The 22,845-nt window shown below is 41.5% G+C and overlaps 1 protein-coding gene across 3 annotated transcripts in view; it reads left to right on the top strand.

The window, feature by feature from the left end:
• si:cabz01090165.1 (uncharacterized protein LOC100333421 homolog) overlaps positions 1 to 22,845 on the top strand; it is a 400,716-nt gene that overhangs the window by 62,848 nt on the left and 315,023 nt on the right. For all 3 annotated transcript variants that reach the window (XM_063493435.1, XM_063493434.1, XM_063493433.1), the window contains exon 2: positions 22,650 to 22,689. The gene's annotated coding sequence lies outside the window, so the exon portion shown is untranslated. The remainder of the gene's footprint in view (positions 1 to 22,649; positions 22,690 to 22,845) is intronic.

Raw genomic sequence — 22,845 nt, 5'->3', positions numbered from 1 at the left:
TCAGGGTGAGCATGGCCCAAAACAACAAACAAAACTCTCTAGAAATGAAATGCAACTGGCTTACCTACAGAAAACCCCCACAAGAAACCTGCCTCCCTAACCAAAAACAGGAGAAAAGGTTCCAAAAGAAAATGGCTTCTCACCCCTACAGCTACCGAGTATAAGTATTTACAACTATTTACAACAAAACTATTTACAACACAGCAAAAGCTTCTCATTCCAGAACACAGATTCATACGCAGCCGCATGCACAGTTCGTTGGGAACAGGAAGTAGGCGGGGGGGTTGTGCCAGTTCAGAAGGGTCCTCATTTATAGCCGGCCTCTCCCAGTCCTCCCCCAATGGTCAGCCTCCACCTGGAACTCACATAACATCAATGACACAGGACACAAACTATGCCACCCTCTGGTGTTGCAGACAAAAACACAGTGCAAAACATCCATAACACTGAATCATAACAAATTATAGAAACATTACGGGTCGTACGTCGCTTCAAGGAGAAGACATGAAGAGCGCAGGTCTTGGATATTTGGAGTCGAAATTTTTTTCAGCAGATGTTGAGTTGGATTAGAGTTGAGTGACAGACGCATTTCATTGATTTTTAATGAGGAATGATCCACTCAGGTTTCATATCTCTGCATATATGACACTACAGGCTTTTAAATGTTGATGAAGATGTTAATTATAAGCTGCAGCTTCGCGTTTAGTTCAAACAGTAACTCCAGAATCGGTGATGAGAGTACAAACGGAGACTGGAGCCTTACCAGTGTTAGGGTTCAACGTGCAGAAGTGTTTTTGAGCAGGACACAGAATCACAGCTGACCCCAGCACATTTTACTCCAGCTGTAGGAGGAATCAATTCCAACCCCCACATTTGTTTGCAGTGTTTGTTAACATATGCAGGTGAGAGCATGCCTGCACTCTTCCTAAGAGCAAGAGTGCAGGGATCTTCCAATAAGCGGACAGATTTAGCTGGTTAAGGCTTTGCTCCTGTACAGATGCCTGCAGGCCTGGATTTCTGCTACGTGTCGAGTTGGGACACAAATAGAATGAACTCGCTGTCACGCTGGGCCTCGGGCTCCTTAAATCATGCTCTCCTGTCCGGTTAGGAGCCCAGAAGAAACAAGAACAATATCCCAGTAATATGACCTCCTTTAGCAGTGCTGATCTGATTACCATCACCTCTGATTCTTACAAAGGAGCCAGTACTAGTCCATTCAAGACAGAGACATGATTACAGGTAGAAAAACCTTAAAATGTGTTAAAAAGGTAAGGTGCACTGTAGCTGACAACAACATGTTTGTTAGTAGTTACTGCGATATCATCTTATAACCTGAACAGTATCTTGGACCTGCTTTTTTTCTCTGCTTTTTCAGGAAGCAGGTACACTATAGTGTAGAACAATTAAAGACTATATTATTATTGATGGTAATGTTATTGTTATTAAAGATGTTATTATCTTATTAGCATAAGCTATCTTCTAACTTCCAGTTTGTCACTCAGACTGTAGTTAGGTGTCACTGTGACCCCCTGGTGGTCACAATAAAGGAGCTGATGTTATAGACGGGTGCACATAAGTGGTCCGCAGGTGCGCATTCGCTGTCAAAATAAAAGACGCGCACCAGATAAGAAGTAGCAACATATAAAAGGCACTGTTTTTGTCCTCTAGAGTGGGATTTTCATGGCATATTCTGCACCAAATCTCTGTGCGTTCAGCATTTGTTTGAAGCCAGCTAACCTCCTGCAACCACTTTTCCGAGAATATGCGCTTCTTTTGCGGTTCGGACTCCCTCTGACATTTCTTTGGAGGTGGAGGAACACCAAAGTAATTGCTTAAAGGAGCTTGCTTCTTCAGCGTCTTTAAGAGTTCTAAACAAATGTCTGTCTTCCTCCAGAAAATCTTACGTACGCAAACGCGCGTTGCAACTTCTTATCTGGTGCGCGTCTTTTATTTTGACAGCGAATGCGCACCTGCGGACCACTTATGTGCACCCCTGGTTATAGAGTCAATGCATAGGGAGGCAGCCCAGGTAGATGGATGGGCGGGCCAAACATTACCTGTGGAGATCATTAATTGTCAAACTAATTGTTAGTTTTTTGTTGATCCATCAGAATTTTTTCACATCATGATCACCATCACAACTAAAGTCCTCCATTCTAACCCAGAACCTGATCTTTTGAATAATTTAACCAAGTTGTTCTTGCTGCTAAATTTAAGAATAAATAAAGTAGGGACACTAATTCAACTGTTTATTATATTCAGAGGGGACAAATACAGCCATTAGGTTGGATCTTTGCTGTGCTGTTTCACAAGTTTGGCCCATTTTCAGGTATTTTAGTGATTCTCAGTCATTCTTGATTGGCCTTCCTTGGAGTCAGGAGATGTCCTACGCATGTTTGTAACAGTTTGACTGAAGAATGACTTTTGTTTGTCTGTGAAGGTTCTCAGTCATCCAGGTCATCGTAGTCAAAGGAGTTTGCGAAGAAAAGCGTCTGGACTTCTTTAAGTTGCTTGAAGACGTTTCACCTCTCATCCGAGAAGCTTCTTCAGTTCTAAGGTCAAATGGCCGAGAGTCCCAGATTTAAACCCAGTGGGAGTGTCCCCCCAAAGAGGGACAAAGGACCCCCTGGTGATCCTCTAATCACATGAGCCAAGTGTGAAAGCGGGTGTGGGACCTAATCAGCCAGGGTTTCGGGTGAGCTCATTGTGAAACCTGGCCCCACCTTGTCATGTGAATTCCTGAGGTCAGATGGCCCAGGATTTGAGTGGGCATTAAGGCGTCTGGGGAGGGAACTCAAAACTGGATTATAGATGGCAGACAGTTGGTGTCGTAAACCACCGCCTCTGTTCAAAGATGGTCGCTCACAGTGGACATAGATGGCCTCTTTCAGTCCTCTTTCAAACCATCTGTCCTCTCTGTCCAAAATGTGAACATTGGCATCCTTGAAAGAGTGACCTTTGTCCTTAAGATGCAGATGGACTGCGGAGTCTTGTCCTGTGGAGGTGGCTCTTCTATGTTGTGCCATGCGCTTGTGAAGTGGCTGTTTGGTCTCTCCAATGTAGAGGTCTGGGCATTCCTCGCTGCACTGTACAGCATACACCACGTTGTTAAGTCTGTGTTTTGGAGTTTTGTCTTTCGGGTGAACCAGTTTCTGTCTGAGTGTGTTGCTGGGTCTGAAGTACACTGGGATGTCGTGCTTGGAGAAAACTCTCCTGAGTTTCTCTGATACACCGGCTACATAGGGGATGACAACGTTGTTGCGTCTGTCTTTCTTATCCTCCCTCGCTGGTGTCTGATCTTCTTTTCTGTGCCTCTTTGCTGACTTTATGAACGCCCAGTTAGGATAACCACATGTTTTGAGTGCTTCCTTTACATGTGTGTGTTCCTTCTTTTTTCCCTCAGGCTTAGAGGGAACATGTTCTGCCCGGTGGTGTAGGGTCCTGATTACTCCAAGTTTGTGTTCCAGAGGGTGATGGGAGTCAAAGAGGAGGTACTGGTCCGTGTGTGTGGGCTTCCGGTAAACTTCGATGTTGAGGTTGCCATTCTCTTCAATGTACACGGCGCAGTCCAGGAAAGGCAAACAGTTATCCTTTGTGTCTTCCCTGGTGAACTTGATGTTTTTATCCACAGCGTTAATGTGCGCAGTGAAGGATTCCACTTCTTGTGTCTTGATTTTGACCCAGGTGTCATCTACATATCTGTACCAGTGGCTGGGTACTCTTCCTTTGAAAGAGCCAAGAGCCTTCCTTTCCACTTCCTCCATGTAAAGGTTGGCTACAATAGGTGACACGGAGGAGCCCATGGCACAGCCATGTTTTTGTCTGTAGAAACCCTCGTTGTATTTGAAATATGTAGTGGTGAGGCAGAGGTCTAACAGTGTGCAGATCTGATCGGGTGTGAAGTTGGTCCTGTCTTCCAAGGAGCTGTCTTCTTGTAGTCGTTTTCTGACAGTCTCCACTGCTTCCGTGGTGGGTATGCAAGTGAAGAGAGAGACTACATCAGAGGACACCATGGTTTCATCTGGACCCAGGGTAAGTTTCTGGACCTTGTCGGTGAAGTCGGTGGAGTTCTTGATGTGGTGTGGGGTGTTCCCCACGAGAGGTGCAAGGATGGTAGCAAGGTGTTTCGCAATGTTATAAGTGGCTGAGTTTATGCTACTGACTATGGGTCTGAGTGGGACCCCTTCCTTGTGGATTTTAGGAAGTCCATAAATGCAGGGTATGGCATCCCCTGGATAAAGGCGGTGATATGTAATGCGGCCAATGATTTTGTCCTTTTCAAGGTCTTGAAGGCAAGCTATAACTTTCTTTTTGTAGCTGCTTGTGGGGTCTCGCTTTAAAGCTTCGTAGGTGTTGTTGTCACCTAGGAGAGTAGTGATCTTTGTGTGGTAATCTGTTGTGTTTAGGACCATGGTGCACCTTCCCTTATCCGCTGGTAATATAGTGATGTTGTGGTCTTTGCTCAGGGAAGCGACGGCAGTCCATCTGCATCTTAAGGACAAAGGTCACTCTTTCGAGGATGCCAATGTTCACATTTTGGACAGAGAGGACAGATGGTTTGAAAGAGGACTGAAAGAGGCCATCTATGTCCACTGTGAGCGACCATCTTTGAACAGAGGCGGTGGTTTACGACACCAACTGTCTGCCATCTATAATCCAGTTTTGAGTTCCCTCCCCAGACGCCTTAATGCCCACTCAAATCCTGGGCCATCTGACCTCAGGAATTCACATGACAAGGTGGGGCCAGGTTTCACAATGAGCTCACCCGAAACCCTGGCTGATTAGGTCCCACACCCGCTTTAAACACCTGGCTCATGTGATTAGAGGATCACCAGGGGGTCCTTTGTCCCTCTTTGGGGGGACACTCCCACTGGGTTTAAATCTGGGACTCTCGGCCATTTGACCTTAGAACTGAAGAAGCTTCTCGGATGAGAGGTGAAACGTCTTCAAGCAACTTAAAGAAGTCCAGACGCTTTTCTTCGCAAACTCCTTTGACAATGACTTTTGTTCATGGTTTTAATTATTCTTTGGGGTTGGGACAGCGGGTCTGTGTGGAAGAGGGGGACATCAAAAAACCATTTGCATGTAGAGTTTTTAGAAAATGCTTTGCAAAATCCATTTAAAATTACAAATGTTAAATGGTGGTGAACCCTGTAACTGGTGTCTTGCTGTAGATTCGACACCATTATTTCAGCTGTACAAAGAAATTCGGATTCGCTGTTTGTCGGTGTGATAAACAGGGGAATGAACGTTCCCTGCAGTTGTCCTCAAGTGTAGTCTTGCCCAGTATTGGCTGGGCTCTACTTTGCTTTAGTACATTCTTCTGGAGTGACGTAGGGGTCACCTACATTCTTTACACTTGTTTCCATGTTCAAACCTCATCTTGAATTATGCTTGTATCTGCCAAGCTTTCATGCTCCTGTTTCCTCTCATGCTTGACTTTTTAACGTGTGATGGGAGCACCAGGCTGCAGTTGTACTGCCTGCACAAAAAGCAGGTCAGCGGTGAATGTTGTTGCTTTGATCCCTGCACTGGTAGATTAGGACAGCGTTGCAGCCGAGTCAGGCCTGAAGCTAAACAGGAGAGCCGTGACGTGCGTTAATTCCCACAGCGCCTCAATCAGTAAACAGTAACACCGCCCGCGCTGGCACACTACACGAGCTGTACGGCATCTGGCTGCTGCAGGAAATGGAAAAATAAAATGATAATGATTAATAAAAGAGCAAGCATTTTAAATTTGATGAATGGGTAACGTTTCAAAAACATGGATAACCAATGCATTCCAGTGATCTCAGTATTCATCAGGGTGTAATGGAGGAGGAAAAACAGCGCACCATATGGCATATTACGCTAAAATATGGGCTGCAAAGCAGTCTTAATGTTCCTGCTTCCTCCCCGAGGCTTTTACCAGTGTGGCCCTGTTTTGGAAACACGTTTTAAATTTAAACCTGACATACACCATTAGCTACCAAGAAAAAACACCAACTTTTGACTTTTGGCTCTTTTCTTCCCCCTCGTCAAACCTGAGCTGTCCTCCCTCATCTCTCGGTAAAATGAAATTATACATTTTGTTCCCCCGTGGATGCCCAGGCTCCCTCCGTGCCTGCACCTTGTGATTCTATGAGCAGCGGCAGCTTTTTCAAGCTGACGGTTTTTATTCATGCAGCCTCTCTGACCCCATGACACAGATAGACACTTGGCTCTCCAGGAGGCTTGGCTGTAGTAAAAGCTAGTAATGTGGAGGTAATTAGTGGGATTTTTAGCCATGCCCTGTTTCATCCTTATGCAACAGGACAACATGGTGAGAAGTTATTTCATGGGGACTGGTTTGCTCCAAAAAAACCCCAGATTTTTCTCTAATTTTTTGGGGTGTTTTTTGTTTACATCACTGTGAGAATCTCCACCACAGAGTGCTGCTGTTTTAACTCGACACATTTAGATCGTGCAGTGTGATTACGTAGTTCAGCCTCAAGCTTTATGGTTCAACTAACATTCTCAGGATGCTTTCATATTTGCATAAGCAGTTAATGGAAATAGCAGGTTGATACGATGTGTCTAAGAATTATAGGAATTAATTTACAAAAATCCCTGATGCTTAGGCCCAGTGAGGGTCCATTAAAGTCTAATAGGCAGTGTTTTCTTTTCATTAGCCAACAAATTTGGATAATCAAATTCAACCAAATACTGCCATTATACCTTACTATTTAATATGAATTTACCTCCGACAGAGTATGTTTTCATTTTCTAGTCAGCGTGGCAGTGCACTGGTTAGCTCCGTTGCCTCAAAGCAACAATGAAAAATGAATGGAAGAAAATGAATAGGTGGAGGATGGATAGACCAAACGTACAGAAAAAAAATTATTTGAAAAGTTTCTTATTCATTAATCAAATAACAAACTTTTTGAATTTGAGCCGCCACACTGGACTCTGAAAAGTCTGAAATTAATCAAGCACAACATTCAGTCATTAAAACTAAATTTTCTGTTCAGGAATCAGGAAGTAAATAACTGCAATTTGGTATTTTAATCAAAGTATATAGCTTAGTACTTTACCATTTCTTTAAAAATTCATGGATAACAAAAATAATCATATTTTAAAATTAAAATGTCAGTTTGATGAAAGAGTTTGCACATCCTGGTGGATTAACCATTACAGTCAATTTGGTAATGACCAGTACTGTTACTTTAGGGTAGCTGCGGCATAAACCTGGGTGTTTATCTTATAAATTTGTTAAGCGCTATACATCCCATTTCAGTTCGTATCAGCTTTTTACACAGTTATTTGTACTCTGATAAAGCCCAACTGCTGTGACTTGACCACCTCATCTCTTGCTATACTTGATGATACACGCTTCATTCACAATTTTTTCAAAACCTTTTTTTTTTTAGGATTTAAAAAACAAACCGTCCGACTTTGACTGTCAGAAGAGCTTCAAGCCTTTAAGGCAGGGGTTCTCAAACTTTGGGGGCCAGGGTCCCTTATCAATCATAACATTCAGTCCTTATGGGGGGGGAATTTTTTCCAAGTACCCTGTTTATAATCCTCATGTTGATCAAACTCTGGGTGCTTTGTGATGAGATGCTGCTTTAGCTTGGCTGGCTTCATTGCTTCACTTGCTAACACTTGAAGACACGAAACCCATTTTGGTCTTCCATCGTCATTCTCAACCTTATCGAGAATGACCGGTCCTCAGAAGGTCGGGTAGGCCAGAAGTAAACAGCTGTGAAATTGGACAGTCTAGCCTTCAGATTTGTGTCACCGCTGTCTCGTGGAGTTTAATAAACTCAGCCGTCTGCTGCTTGCCATCTAAATATAACAGGACACTGGTGTAAATTCTCGACCATCTCACACTTCTGTTCAATCAGTTTTCTGTTTGACGTTTATTCAGCTGTGTGAAAACCAAGGAGGAACCCACCCGGGAGATTAATAAAGTTTTATTTTATCTGATCTAATCTAATAACTTTAATCTCAGCCAAACCGATTTACTCACGAACAAATAAAATACTGAAAAAAGTTATCTAAGTGACTTATATATTACGTTTAACCCGAGTAGCAAAAGTCCGCGGTGATCTGAAAATGATGTGCCGGGAGTTTGCCGTTCTCGGCGGCTCCAGTGACCCTCGAGCTCCTGGCTAGCTAGCTAGATGGTGGGTAACAGACGTCTCGGAAAACGTCGGAGCACTTTTGCAAATATGTGATATCTTGATAAGCTGATAAACCTCCGAAAGGAGGACGCATTTGTCGGCTGCATTCGGAGGAGTCTACGAATATGGATAGCATAGCGTTGCTGTGACGTAATCGGCCTACAAATGCGGCCTCAGGAGGATGCAGCCCATGAATTTGGACACCCCAATTCTGTTTGAGTGCTTGATGTTTGTTGTATATTTGCTGCTATGACAACGTGCCAGGTGCCACTACACGTTTTCGCAGACCCCCAGCCTATGGCTAGCAGACCCCTGAGGGTCCGGGGACCCCAGTTTGAGAGCCACTGCTTTAAGGCGGTGATGATGCTTTACCTGTGCAGCATGTGCAGACAAATTGCTCCAGTTCCTTCTCATAGCCACGCAAGATGTTACTGTAAAACATGAGTATTCAGAGATGACCTTCCTTGAACAGAAGATGACCTACAGCAAAAGATGACAAACGTGTTTCAGATTCATGTCATTTTAAAAGCCATTTTAGTTTCATTCAAAGAGGCAAGACTATTTTTTATCATTATTATTATTATTATTATTGTTATACATAGTGATAACACTTTTGTGTCATTTTTTCAGACCACCCATATTTATTAATGAAGCCACAAAGCTAGAAAGCTAACTTTATTCTTTACATTGTGATTCTGCTTCTGTCACACCTGGTCCTACTTAATAACATGATGCTTTATATTAAGTGTTAACATATAAGTTAGTGCGTTTTATCCAAAATGTTTACAGATCGTAGGTCGAATGGAAGCAGGTTTCACAACTTGGGCATCAAAAGCTCAGAAGCATAGTCACAGCCTCTACAGTAGGTACAGCTAACGACCATTGATTAGCAGACCTCAGAGATCGAGATACATGATATGATGTAATAGGCATCTAACCATGGAGCCAATGAAGTGTACATGGCACCTTTTAGGGATGATGATTGGACAAGCGAAGGAATAATGTAACCAATTAATCACTTTAGGGCTGTTCGATATAATGATATATATCGGATGACGATATAAAAACATCTATCGTTTCATTTTACGCTATCGTTTGTTTCGTGGTGTTGCAAAATAAACTGTTTACGGCAATATTTTTTCATGGTTTTGATGGTCACTGTAGTGGCTATATTAATTTCTTAAAGTTCTCTCTTTCTCTTATATTTAATATAACCACACTACGGACGGACAAGCACCTGTTTTTATGCGTTGTCGTTAGCAACAACGACGGTAAAACCGTCGTGTGTCCGCTTGTTTATTTTCCACATAAACCTTTCAGAATAAAGCTCAAGATCCTGTTGAGACTTTTCAAAATAAACTGAATCACGTGAAAGAGTATGCAGAGTATTTACGGATGAGAAGCAAAAAAGAGCCGCCAGGTGCTAAAAAATAAACCTTAGACTCAAACGTTAGAACAGGTTTTTCCCCACAGCACGCCGTGTAATAAATACTCACAAAGAAAACGGCGGCCGTTACAACTTATGTCTAAAAATGTATCGTTTCATGCATGGGTTAAAACATTCGACTCCAGGTACACGACGCCCAGCTGGACGCAAGTCGAGCTGCCCGAGATTCACAGAATTTACAGAAAATGTAAAATTTTTCTGATTTATATCGTTATTGGGACGATAGATGTCTTATATCGGGATTTGAGATTTTGGTCATATCGCACAGCCCTAAATCACTTACAAGTCACCTTTTAATATAATGTGTGTTTATAAGTCTGTATTTGTTTAACTAACTGCTGTTATGTCACTGTTACACCTCTACTAAGCTTTGTTACATTATTACAGTTTTCACATATTTATTATGTGTTTATTGGCATTTAATTACACACTTATTAAAAGCCAAATCTGGCCTCAGTAAACTCTATTGTGGTTCACCTCGTGGGAAGCATTATTGCCCGTGTCTTTGCTGGCTAAGCAGCTTTTGTTTGCTGGCTCGTTGACGGCTTCAATATGGACTGAACTGTATGTGAGAATGATTTCCAATTAAACTGTTATATCCATAAACTCTACATGTCTGGTCCTTGATGTGCATTAACAAGTCCCAGTGTGGCCCTTCATGAAATTGAGTTTGACACCTCTGATACACACTAATTAACACTTAACTATGGACTTATTAACACTTAACTAGCATTTGTCACAAAGCCCTTAATAAAAAAGCTTTATCCACCCTCTGTTGTTATATCTGCTCGGGCTGTTTAGATTCATGTCAGGAGTAAAACTGGTGTTTCCTCCAAATTCAATGCAATACCCATTAGAGGTAGAGTTTAACTCCCATGCACTGTCTTGATGTGCACCTTTATTTTGATATTCTAGGCATCTGGACTGTCTGTTGGCGTGTGTCGCTGTTTGTGGTCCTGACTTCTCCTCAGTGGTTCTCAGCCAGTCGAGTGTGCATTTTGGAGCCGCAATCAGATTAAGGCTGAGCATCTCCTTCTGATCGCTGCTCTCTGCTCTGCACCGCCAACTCAATCTGATCTGGCCACAGCCTCAGGCCACCTCTCTGATCAAACACACACACACTTAAATATAGAATGGAGGTTCACTCACACACTGCACACAAACACACACAAGCTCCACAAATACATTCATACATACTCACAATTTCCTTTTTGGAGTCCTTTGAATCATTCATGAAGAAGAGATGGCAGAAATCAACACAGAATCAATCTGGCACACACACACACACACAAAGACGCACACATAGAGACTCACGCATGCATGGGTGCTTTGAAAACACACCTAAGGCGTGTGCCGCATCCCCTGAGTCACACACACAAGCATACACACACAAAAGGTACTCAGGCCAACCAACAAAGACGCACACCACTTACTGTCTCCCCTCAAACACACACACACTCACCCACGCACACACATGCTACACCGCTCACTTTAACAGGCTGTACCTTCGGTGGTTGGATGCTGCAGCTCATAGTGAGTGTCAGCAGCCTGACTGTCTGGGAGCACAGGGGACGAGAGACACTGAAATGGACTTCTTATGTCAGGGAGAGAGAGAGCGTGGGCTGGTGTGACATGCAGTGAAAGGGAGTAGATGAAGAGAAGCAATCTGCTGTGAGAGATAAAAGGAAGGGGAGAGAGGGCAGCGGAGGGTTGCGTTACGTGGACACATGGGTAGAATAGACAATCACGTGCTTTTCAGGCCGGAGACACAGGGAGTGCAAAAGGAGTAAAAACCGATCAGCTTAGATTGGACGTATTTCCTGATTTATACGGCGTGCAGCATGGGCTTATGTTCTCCAGTGACTCTGAGCTCTCATACTTGATGTAGTTGTGTGCAAACATTTTTTCTGTGTATTAACAAATTATGAAACATTTCAAGTATTCTCAGGTTAAGTCCGACTTGCAAACAGACGGCAGGTTCCTACCTGTCTAGGTTGCTGGCAACTCTTGACCAATTGTTGTAGTGCTGTTCCTCTGCCTAAATATGGAAAAATCTAAGTATTGCTATCATTAGTTTGTCAAATTAAGTTCTATAATGTAGAAATAATTCACTGGAAGTGTCTTATAGACTGAAAGAATGCAATAAATTGCAATAGAGTATCATCAAAATGTATTATCAGTGATGCAATAGCAACACTGTGTATGCAGCGATGTAATTGCTGGTCATTGTGGAGATACTCACAGATATATTCACTTTAGCTTTGACCACAGCCGTTTATTGGGACAAAGGTTCAATGTGGGGTCTGTCTTGTTCAGGGATTTTGGATATTTATATTCTGGTTCAAAGTCGTTGCTTCTCAGTGCTGCTTTCTATCTCTGTCTTATGTTTTGGGATTAAGCACACAAAGGACTTACATGTGAACAGTGCCATGCAGCTACATGTAAAAAAACACTTCAGCTCCCATACATACATCCAGGCTAGTTTTTCTGATGCCATATGTCACATTAACATGTAAAACTAAGTGGGAAACCGATTTATCTCTCAGAAAGATGATCTAGGTAATTTTGGGCCACTTAACACACGTACATGTACAAATACAGTTACAGACCCATACAATTTACAAAAGTACTTCATACACATCCGGTTTCAAACTGCCTCCATCTCAGTGCCTACCCTGCACCCCCTGCAACACACCTGACCCTGCGAGTTAATGGAAGCTGTCCTCATAATGGTCTGTGCACTTGCAGGATATATACTGCAAGGATCTGTTAATATTAGTTAGAACAATTAACATGATGTCCCAGCCATAAACAAAACTCTAACAAATCCACACAATAGATTCATTATGATTTTAACATTTTCAAATTTAAAATCGCTACTTTTATTTGTCTCAGAATGAAGTTTGTACTGGAGTAGACAGGTGATCCTTTCTTCAGTTTGCTTAAGGGTTTCTCTGCAACCAACAGAAATGTGTAGTGAACACATAATCAAGTCGATTACAGTGTTTACAGCCTCTAAGTGGTATATTCATACCACCAACAGGCAGGTCAGCTCCAGGGTAGCCACAGCGGGGGACTGTTATGTCCTCTATATAGCAGAAAACTTTAAGCACTGTACATACACTGAGAAGTTAGGATGAAATGATCATGTGAAAAGAAAAGGGGAGGGGAGAGGGGTGGTGGGACTTTGCAAGCTCTCTTTTCATACCACCATGCAGGATGAGTTCCACAAACCTGGAGGAGGTCAGGAAAAGAGAATAGAAGGGGAATGTATGTGAAGAAGAATAGTGCTGAAATGTGGCACGATAGAAAGGCAGGAGATACGTGTATGGAGAGAAAGCCTGCAAGGCATGTATTTCACACAGGTGACGCAGAGACCATGAAAACAGATAAGGAAAAGAACAGAGTCCAGCTGCATTCACACAGTGACACTCTGGCTTCGGGAGGCTCTTGCTCTGTTGTTTGTTACATTTATGAGCTGCAAACAATGGCTCATTGTGAGATGGTGTGTTCAGCCAGGCTCAAAGATGAAATTCATCATGGTTCTAATGAATATGTTTTCATACCCATCTGTGTAGTGAAACACTAAAAGCAGAGCTTTTAATGTGGTCACATTCACCCTGCACCTGTCCCCTTCCACCTGTTCCATTGTCAGTGCCAGTGCTAACTTCATAACTGCAGTGAACATTCATGCCTGGCCACTTTCACTGCAGTACAACAAAAATAAGTGCCTTTGTTACATCTTACAGTACTTTTTTCCCTGCTAGCAGTTGTTGCTACTTTCTGTAATGGACTGCTCATACAGTTTCTCGTACCATAACCAAAAAAGTTTCATAAGCCAAACATTGTATTTTAACCTCCTAGGACCTGGCGTCCACATATGTGGACATCATATTTTGGGTTATTTAGACCAAAATACTCGATTTTGCTCTACAAGGGCCTGATATCCACTTACGAGGACATTATACTGCTACTGTTCTATCAAAATTTTAAATGAATATCCTCATATGTGGCTCTCATTTTTCTTAAAAACAAAAATAAGGTAAAAAAAAAAATCTGGTAATTCTTTGTTTTTACATTCATTGGGACCCAATCAGCCCAAATATCAAAGAGAAATTAAAAATGCCATGCCGTGGAAGAGTTCGGGTCTTAGGAGGTTAAAGAAACTTTCCTGTAGAAATTTAAGATGCGTATATATTTTATTGATATTGGAAACAAGTATTTGATTAATTATCAGTAAATTTTTACATTAAAGATGTCAAATATATATCCAAAATATTGGGAAACCCCTCTGTTACAGCAGCCAAAACAGTAACACAACCAACAACAAAATAAAGTATTAGGTTCATAAAGTAAAGCAGCTCAATGAAACAAGAGTATGACAAAACAAAATAGCTCAATAAAGTGAAATTACTCAAGTAGAAAATAGCTTAATAAAATGAAACGGTATCAAAATAAAAATAAAGTCGCTCGTTAGGGAAACAAATCTAAATAAAAACAATCTGGCAATGGCTCCATAAAGTAAAACAGCTCAATTACAAAATAAGGGAAAGGAATGAAAGTGGCATACTAAAAGTAAAGTAAGTGGCAGATGGCAATAAAGCGTCTCAGTATATTCAGAGTGTAAAGTGCAGTGAGCAGTGCAGGGTGGCATGAGAGTTCAGACAAGCTATCTATCAGGCAGCTGTTTGCAGCATTCACTTTTATGATGTCACAAAGTAGCCATATCACAGGTTTTTATATCACTTTGGACTCGTTAATATTTTGCAACATTTTACAACCTCAAGTATGGAATTAACAACAGATTATAGACGGTTAGTGTGCACAGTCCACACCTATGATCAGTGTTGACATACAGGTTTGTATTAACAGCTTCATTTGAAGGACTAATCTGTGTGCTTTTCCTGCTTTATCCAAGCACAGATAATCAGCTGGAGAGGCACAGTGAAGATCAGGGGGGTGGGGGTTCACGAGCTCCAGCTCTGCAGAGAGACTGGCTGCTGTGACAGGATGATAATAGTAATGACTCACAGTTGTGGCCCCATGTCATATTACGCGAGTCTTTAAGAAGGATTTATGTACCCTTCATTAGCGAAAGCATTCCCTGAGAGGGTATGGACGGGGTGTTTGGGGGTGCGATTGTCTCGCCTTTGAAACGGTTACTTAACAGGACAATTCTGTCATTTACTGTCTTTAAACTGACTTTGATGCGTCAAGATGGCAACAAAACAGCAATAAGATGGAGTCTGTGTATCAGGTTTTTTTTTTCAGCTGGATTGAGTTGACACTTACAATCTGTTCACGACTGTATTGCTGTTAACTGTTATAAAGCTCGACCCTGTGTGTGGTCCTGAGAACTGAGATTATAACTATTCACCCTTTCAGAACCTGAAATTTGTGTCTAACAGCTGATCTGAACGATATGTAGACGAACATAAACCATTACTTTCAGATCCTGAGCCAGCCGTGTGTTAACAGAGATACTGTTACTGTGTAATGTGCATAAATCCACACATCACTCTGGGTTTTTCTGCAGTGTGTGAATTGAATTGAGTTGCACTTGAGGTGCTGTCTCACATCCTGCAGTTAGAAAGCCCAGATATGATGGAAGGAATGTTACACATATGGTTTGTTGGCTTTGCAAATGATGGTGCAGCTGCTAAAATGTGGTGACAGAGAGGAGCAGCAAAAGATCAACCCCAGCCATCATTAACTCATTCGATCACAGTTAGAACTTCAAATCCATGATGCCGTACTTCATGCAAAGTGTCTCAGAACAGAATCTTGGAAAGCTTGCTGTTGATTTGGGTAAATCACTTGCTTCAAACATTTGGGTTTTAAAAAAAGAAACAGAAAAGGTGACGCGCTTCAGGAAGGCAGAAATAAATCTCAAAGCTGGTTGTTTTGTTCATATATTATGCTACTATATTGTAGTATAATAGTATAATTGTAATTCTTTAAACTGAGCTTTGGCATGTGGACATCATTTCAGATTATTTACTATTGAACTTGCGCGGCAATATTTAAAGGCAGTGCTAAGTGGATGGGTGATTTAACTCATAAACACATGATAATGTATGCTGTTACATTTGAATTTGAATGTCTGAAGAGGAAATGGTGTGTGTGAATATTGTGCATATTAATTTAACACTCAGACATTAACGTAACACATTAACACAGTCTTATTAATGGCTGAATTTTGCCTGACATATGTAATAGCACCTATAGAAGTAAATAAAAGAAAAAAAAAGCAACATGAATGTTGCTATGTCTGTTCAATTTCAGTTCAGTTCAGTTCATTTATATAGAGCCAAGTCACAACAGCTATGCACACCACTGAGAAAAAGACAGGTGAGAGTCTGTGAAGGTTCTCAGTCATCCAGGTCATCATAGTCTGAGGAGCTTGGAAAGAAAAGCGTCTGGACTTCTTTTAAGTTGCTTGAAGACGTTTCACCTCTCATCCAAGAAGTTTCTTCAGTTCTAAGGTCAAATGGTGAAGAGTCCAGATTTACCTTCCTGTCGTGTTCGGGTCAAATCTGTCCGATTTACAAATGAAAAAACTCATAAATATTGTGTTTTACATCCGATTGTCTCGAGGCCTTATGACATCCTCCACACTATGCACTTGAACATAAAAAAGTGATGAGCACCTCTTTCGTTGAATTTTGAGTGTTTTAATCAACTCCCCGTCAAAAGTGACTGCCATAGGAAATAAATGTGAATCCACCCCCTGAATGGCCCACTGAATGACCAAATGAAAGACCCACTTTTACGACCTACTGAACAACCCACTGAACGGGTCGTTCAGTGGGTTGTTCAGTAAGAAACGAAAAATGTTTCTTATGTTAATGTAAGACCTGTTAAAACTAAATGGTCAATTGTGATTGGAACACTGAAGTAAGGGCATTGGGGGTGCACACAACAGGAGGGTTTAAGCCCTATGGGAGTGTCCGCCCAAGAGGCGTTAAGGCGTCTGGGAAGGGATCTCAAAACTGGATTAGAGATGGCGGAAATCTATAGTAATTTAAAGATATAATGCAGTTTTGAGATCACTTCCCAGACGCCTTAACGCCCACTCACATCCTGGGGCTTCTGACCTCAGGATATCAGATTGTCCCCCTTGGGGGGGACACTCCCACAGGGCTTAAATCTGGGACTCTCCACCATTTGACCCTAGAAGCTTCTCGGGTGAAACGTCTTCAAGCAACTTAAAGAGGTCCAGACGCTTTTCTTTCCAAGCTCCTTGGACGACAGGTGAGAGGTTGTCATTGTGTGACTAAAACACACAATGAAACACAGTTGTCAGATACTTTAAGGATTCTCCTCCTTCCTTCATTAACATTAGTTCAGTTCTGCTCTGTTTGGTAATCTCAGTATTATTATGGAGCAGGAATATGTAGAGTGAGTGGACAGAGCCAAAGTTTTGGCACTGTGCTCACAGCTTTGAGCCATCCAGCTGTGTCAATTACACACTCATTCTCATAGCATCTCTCTCCTCTCATTCCAAACAAATAAACAGTGCTAGCAGCAACTGTCACACACATACTGTATCAGCATCAAAAAAGATGTGCTTTTTGGGAACACATTTAGTGCAATTTACAGTACATTGCCTGCCTCAAGTCTCAGTAACTCTCATTTCTATGTGTTATTATTTGAAGAAGCAGATGAGTTGTACTCATCAGTGTTAAATTGGCAGGCGATCTGTGTGGATTTATAAATTAGATGGCAATCAGTTTCCAACCATTTGCAATCTGTTTGAGACTGACTGCACTCAGTCTGAGTCTGATGGAGACGGGTCGCACAACCTGTGCAACCAAACGTGTTTGGTCACTGTAAGCACTTTAAAGAGTGCAGTTATTTTTGGTTAGTGGTTCTCCTTCTGTACTAGTAGTAACTTGACTTTCAGTCAGTTTGAGTCTAAGTTCTTTTGTATCTGGATGATGTATATTTTAACATCACCTGAAGGCAGATTTGGAATACCTGATTCCTGTTATGTGGTTTTCTCACAGGGTCCTGCATTTAAAGGTTCTTTTTTACATTTACAACGCACACCTGAAAAAGCCCCTTTTGCTTATGAGGTTTTGTCTTCTCTTAACCACTGAACATCTAAACCCTAACTATTTGTAAGAATCATAGTATGTTAAGTTAGATGTGGCCAACATTTCCAACCATTGGTCCAAAGCCCATTGGTTGTAGACATTTTGGATCGTTAGTATTTTGACTACTGTCATTTTGGTTTGTTGAAGCCAAAGGTTAGCTTGTGTGGATAAAAGAGCAGAGTGCTAATAAAATAATACTCACCAAAACTGAAGCAGAAACTTCATGGATGGTCTTGCACAGCAGTTGTGCAACTGCTTTTAGTGAGATGATCCAAGAGCTCCAGTTTAATCAGTAGAAGTAGTTTAGATGAGGCCTAGCTGCTCTTGCTCAATACAGGCACACATCCAGGTGGGAAAAAACAAAACAAACTGAGCCTCCTCAGAGTTGTTATTGAAGGGAGGAACCTACCCATAGAGACCAACACCTTTTGGCACTGCTGTGTTTACTATATTTTTTACCTCCTTCTATAAAATAATTATCAGTACACAATTTAAGACAATCATAAACGACTCCACAAATTATTTGACATAAGAAAAAAAAACACAACTGGTGTTTAGTCTGAATGCAGTTACTGTACCAACTGACTCATATACATGCACAATTAAATCTGAAAAAAGATGCTGCTTTTACCTCCTGTTGGAAGAAACTCAAGAAAATGTGCTTTAGTGCATCTCAGATGATGCACCGGCTCTTTCTTAGAAAGGAAATGAGACAAGGCCGTCCCACAATTCAAAGACCGTCATTAAAAACAATGAAGATAACTGAGGTGTCAGATCATGTCAGTCTGCTAATTAATATTATAATATTGTAGCTCTCTTTGTATTTAACAATGGGCTATGTTAAACCCACAGGTGAACTTCACGTTGCTGTGATGATTTTATTATAAAAAGGTTAACTGATCAACGTCCATTTAAAGTTTACCTGAGTTCTGTTTGTTTTTGTCACGTCCATCATGGTATTGTCAGCTTTTAGGGTTGTCATAATTCAATTTTACATCCAAGAATATGTTTTTTTTATTTAAAATTCCAACCAATGTTTTTTTCACCAGTGGTTCTCATTAATTTAACCTGGATGAACAGTACAGTAGGAATACACTGGCATTAGGTTTTATAGACACGTAGACGCCCATCTTCTGGGCATTTCAGTGACAGTATGCAGGCTATTTGCCATTTTTCTACTCACTGCTTTGTGTGTTAGAACCAATTATTTATTACTTAACACATAACATACTTTAAGTGGGGACTAGTAATAGTAGCAATATGATATTCTAATTACGTTTTGTTTAATACAAACGAGTAATGCAACTAATGAAGTTTTAAAACTTAGAAACATTATTCACAAATGTAAATGTAATAATGGTGGTAGAGTGGATGCCTAGTAATTATGAGGTCAGGGGTTCAATGCCCAGCTTCTGAGCTGCACAGGTTTATTGTCAGTGTTGGTGGCTGTGCATGTAGCACACACACACTTCGTAATTTGTTTACAATATAAGAAGCACACGTGTGTGTGTGTGTGTGTGTGCTTGGGCCAGCCTGCCTGTCTGTTGGTCCAAATGCTAATACATTCATGTCTCAGCACTTCTCTTGTTTACTTCTTTACTTATACTTGAAACTATACACCATCATCAGCATAAAAACTTTCCGTGCTGCATGCCATTAGCCCATATAGCAACTTTTATATTTAAAAGGAAAACCACACAATAATTTTCTATTAGCCCTCCCTTGAACTCATATCTCCTCCAGCTCAGCTACTTAGCATCAAAGTGTGCTTGAACTTTTCAGAGCCTTCCTTTTTAGCCATAGTCTTTAAAAGGGCCTCAGCAGTAATGACACCACACAGAGGAAGATTTAATAGAATATGGGCTGTATGGGTTGTGTAGAAGGTCCACAGATAATTGTATTAGACAACCATAGCCATGCTTCCTTCACAACAATGCACAGGCTTGGCTCTGGTCCACTCTGAAGTTTAATGTGAAGGCCCTGACCTGGTGACATCTGCAGCGCTTCGGGCACCAAGTGTGTTTGTAAGGAATCTGTTATTTTTTCTGTATTAAGGCACAAAATATACTAGCTGGTGGTGGATGCTACTAGAAACACATTTTGTGCAAGACAGTAAACAGATTTCAGCCTAATCTGTGTCTTTTTTGTGTGTTTTTAATTCTGTCCTGCCTGGCAGCTTTTGCAATCAGACTTATGATCTGAATGCACTTGTTGTGCCAAACATGTCTCGCTTTTCCAAGATCAGTTCTTTAAATTCTCTATTAGCTCCTCTTGTTTGTGTCTTTCTTTTATCCGCTTATTTCTTCATTTCCATTTGTGTTATTTCAGTTATTACTTTGTCATACTGTATACCACATATAATGTCTAAGGCAGGACAGGCAGGAAAGGAGAAAAAAAGGTAGGGATAATAGGGGAAGATGTAAGAAAAGGATACAGTACAAATAGAAATGCACACTATATCGCCAACTGCAACACAGAAAAATGCTTCTTCTGGTGTGTGTGTGTGTGTCTGAGTATGAAAAAGAAAGAGAGACAGAGAGTGTCAAATTTGAGTGTGTGTGTGTCTTTGTCATGAAATGTACTTGAAATTGAGGGTGGGAAGCTACAGTAACGCCAGCCAGGAGTCAAAGGCAGATAGAGATGTATCCACGAGAACCGGGCCATGCGCAGCCCCCAGGAGTACCGCCGACCTAAGGCCACACATGTCGATATCGGCACACCCATCCCAGCAGGAGAAAGAGAGAGGCTGCATGTGTGAGCCGAGATCAGGGACCCATGCAGGGCTCCAGGCAGTAAGGAACCGCCCGGGTCAGGAGCTCAAGAATCCCCTCCCCCTGCCACGATGCTCCGTAGCCTGATCTGTGTTGCTTGGGGCACTTTCACTTTAGATATGGCACAAGAAAATGGTGCCATGATGTCAGCTTGGACCGGGTTATGACCTGGAATCAATCAAGGTCAAATGTTTTGCCAAATAACTGCTCCTCTCCAAGTAAAGAAGAACTTTGATGGACCTTATATAGGCGGTACTTCTCCAAATCTCAGAAAGGCATATTGTAAAGTTGAATTGTTTAAGTAAGTAAAACAAAAATATTCATCTGAGCAGAGCAAGCAATACTTACTCTGGGAAATATGTGTCAATTAAAACATGCCAAACTGAAAGCTTACATCCCATAAAGGATGTTGATTGTTTGCATCCAGCCTGTAAAATACTGCCACCTGGTGACCACAGTTGGTTATTGTCTCTGGAGGCTAGCTTGTGTCTGAGCCACTGGAATGTGTAGTTTTTGTCATTTTCATGGGCATGGCAGCATTCACCAGTATTTAAACTCTAAAATCGATCTCAGTGTTAGTACAAATACATTCCTGTTATTTATACGTTGAACTGGTTGGCTTTAATAAAGTTTATTGTATCTTGGGTTTATCTTAACAGCAGCTGTTTTTCTGTTATGTTATTGCTCAATTATAAGACGATAAAAAACCACTCGGGAGGGTCACCAACAATTTGCCTACTGTTTGTGTTTGCCATCCTGATTAATGGCAGTGGGTGTTACCTCAAAAAAAGGTTGAATTACTTCTGCAGTCAAACACCTGGAAGCCTTAGCCTTAACCCCATGATCAAAAAAACCAACAAGCAAAAAGACCAACTTTCCCTGTCTTTGTACCTCGAGGCCCTCCAGCCAGGCTCCATTATTAATGCACTTGTCTGCTAAATGCTTTATCCATCCTTTACCTAACTTAGTTTAAATCAAATCCCAAAATGTCCCCATCCCCAACCTCATCTCTGTTGTGCATTTTCTGTTCTTGCAAAAAGATCTCATAAGTACCAAAACACACACGCAAATGTCGAGCACTCTGTGACGTTAGCGATGCTATCTTGAGATCAAAGTAGCTGGCTGCCTTTTATAACTCAAGTAGTCCAATTTCATTCAGAAGCAGACAGCCCGAGAAGGCTTTTGATAATCTACACTGTCTGATGAGATTTCCATTGAAATAAGTTAGGAAGAGGAAAGGAAAGATACAGAACAGGGAAGTAAATCTGAGAGACGAGGAAATGGGACAATTGAAGGAAGAATGATGGGGGAGTGGAAGAAGACGGCACAAGAAAGGAGACAAAATGGAGAAAAGAAGTGGAGACGAGAAGCTCTGTAGTTAAAGCTGATTGATCAATCTATTTTTGCTCATTTTTTGAATTGCTTCTGTCGCAGCCTCTTTGCTCCGTGTCTCCCTGAATCACACTCCATCTCTCATGCCCTCACTTTTCCAGTGTTTATAAGTCATCTATCAGATAGGCAGACGTGTAGATGGAACAAAACTCGTCCCTGTAATTTATTCTGCTGTTTTTGCCAACATTCATTCCTTCTCCTGCATGATGACATCCATTTGTCAGCCGCCTCTGCGTCTTTAAAATGAATCCATTTGCCACTGAGTTGCTCCGTTTCTTTATTGCGAAGAGATGCAGTTTGGCAACAAATGCTAAAAGATGAAATGAGAATTGGTGTCGTGATGACTCAGTGGGTTCAACTATATTCTCGCAACATCAATTCTGACTCATGACTTCCTCTGCGTGTCAGCTCCCTCTTCTGCCCTTCCTTCTCACTAACTGCCATAATAAAAATATAATAGGAGTGGGGGTAAGACGCCCGCTTTAATTTGTTTAGACCACAGCTTGAGTGCTGCTCTTACAGCCGAAAGATCTTTGCATCAGCTGGAAAATTTGTCAATAAAAAAATCAGTTCATGAGGAATCACAGTAAATAATCAAATGTGTTTAAGCCTTGTGATGTTTTCATTAATCTACCGAAAGGAGCAACAGTAAATGGATCTGCTATTCTCTGTGTATGTGCAGCTTGATACGTCAATCTGCTTCTGCTCCGTGGGTTTGAAGTATCGATCACAACATTGCTGCCGTACGTGATAAAGTGATAATAAACTAATTCTGAACTTCTTGTTCTTGTTTCAGGTGTCAGAAAGGACTGACATTGGAACCAGATGACAGAAAGGTCAGTTTGAAAGCTTTTTTTTCAATTTTTTTTTTGTCACCAGCACAGGAAGGAGACTTTCCTTCCTTTGACCTTCTTCCTGTGGACAGACCCTGGGTCTGTTCAAATAAAACAAAACAAAACACATAGAAAGTATGGACCAGCAAACTGGAGCTA

The sequence above is a fragment of the Pelmatolapia mariae genome, linkage group LG14 (genome assembly GCF_036321145.2).
Source record: "Pelmatolapia mariae isolate MD_Pm_ZW linkage group LG14, Pm_UMD_F_2, whole genome shotgun sequence".
NCBI classification, from domain to species: Eukaryota; Metazoa; Chordata; class Actinopteri; order Cichliformes; family Cichlidae; genus Pelmatolapia; species Pelmatolapia mariae.
The sequence above is the reverse complement of the archived record's forward strand: the minus strand, read 5'-3'. Positions and strand labels throughout refer to the sequence as shown.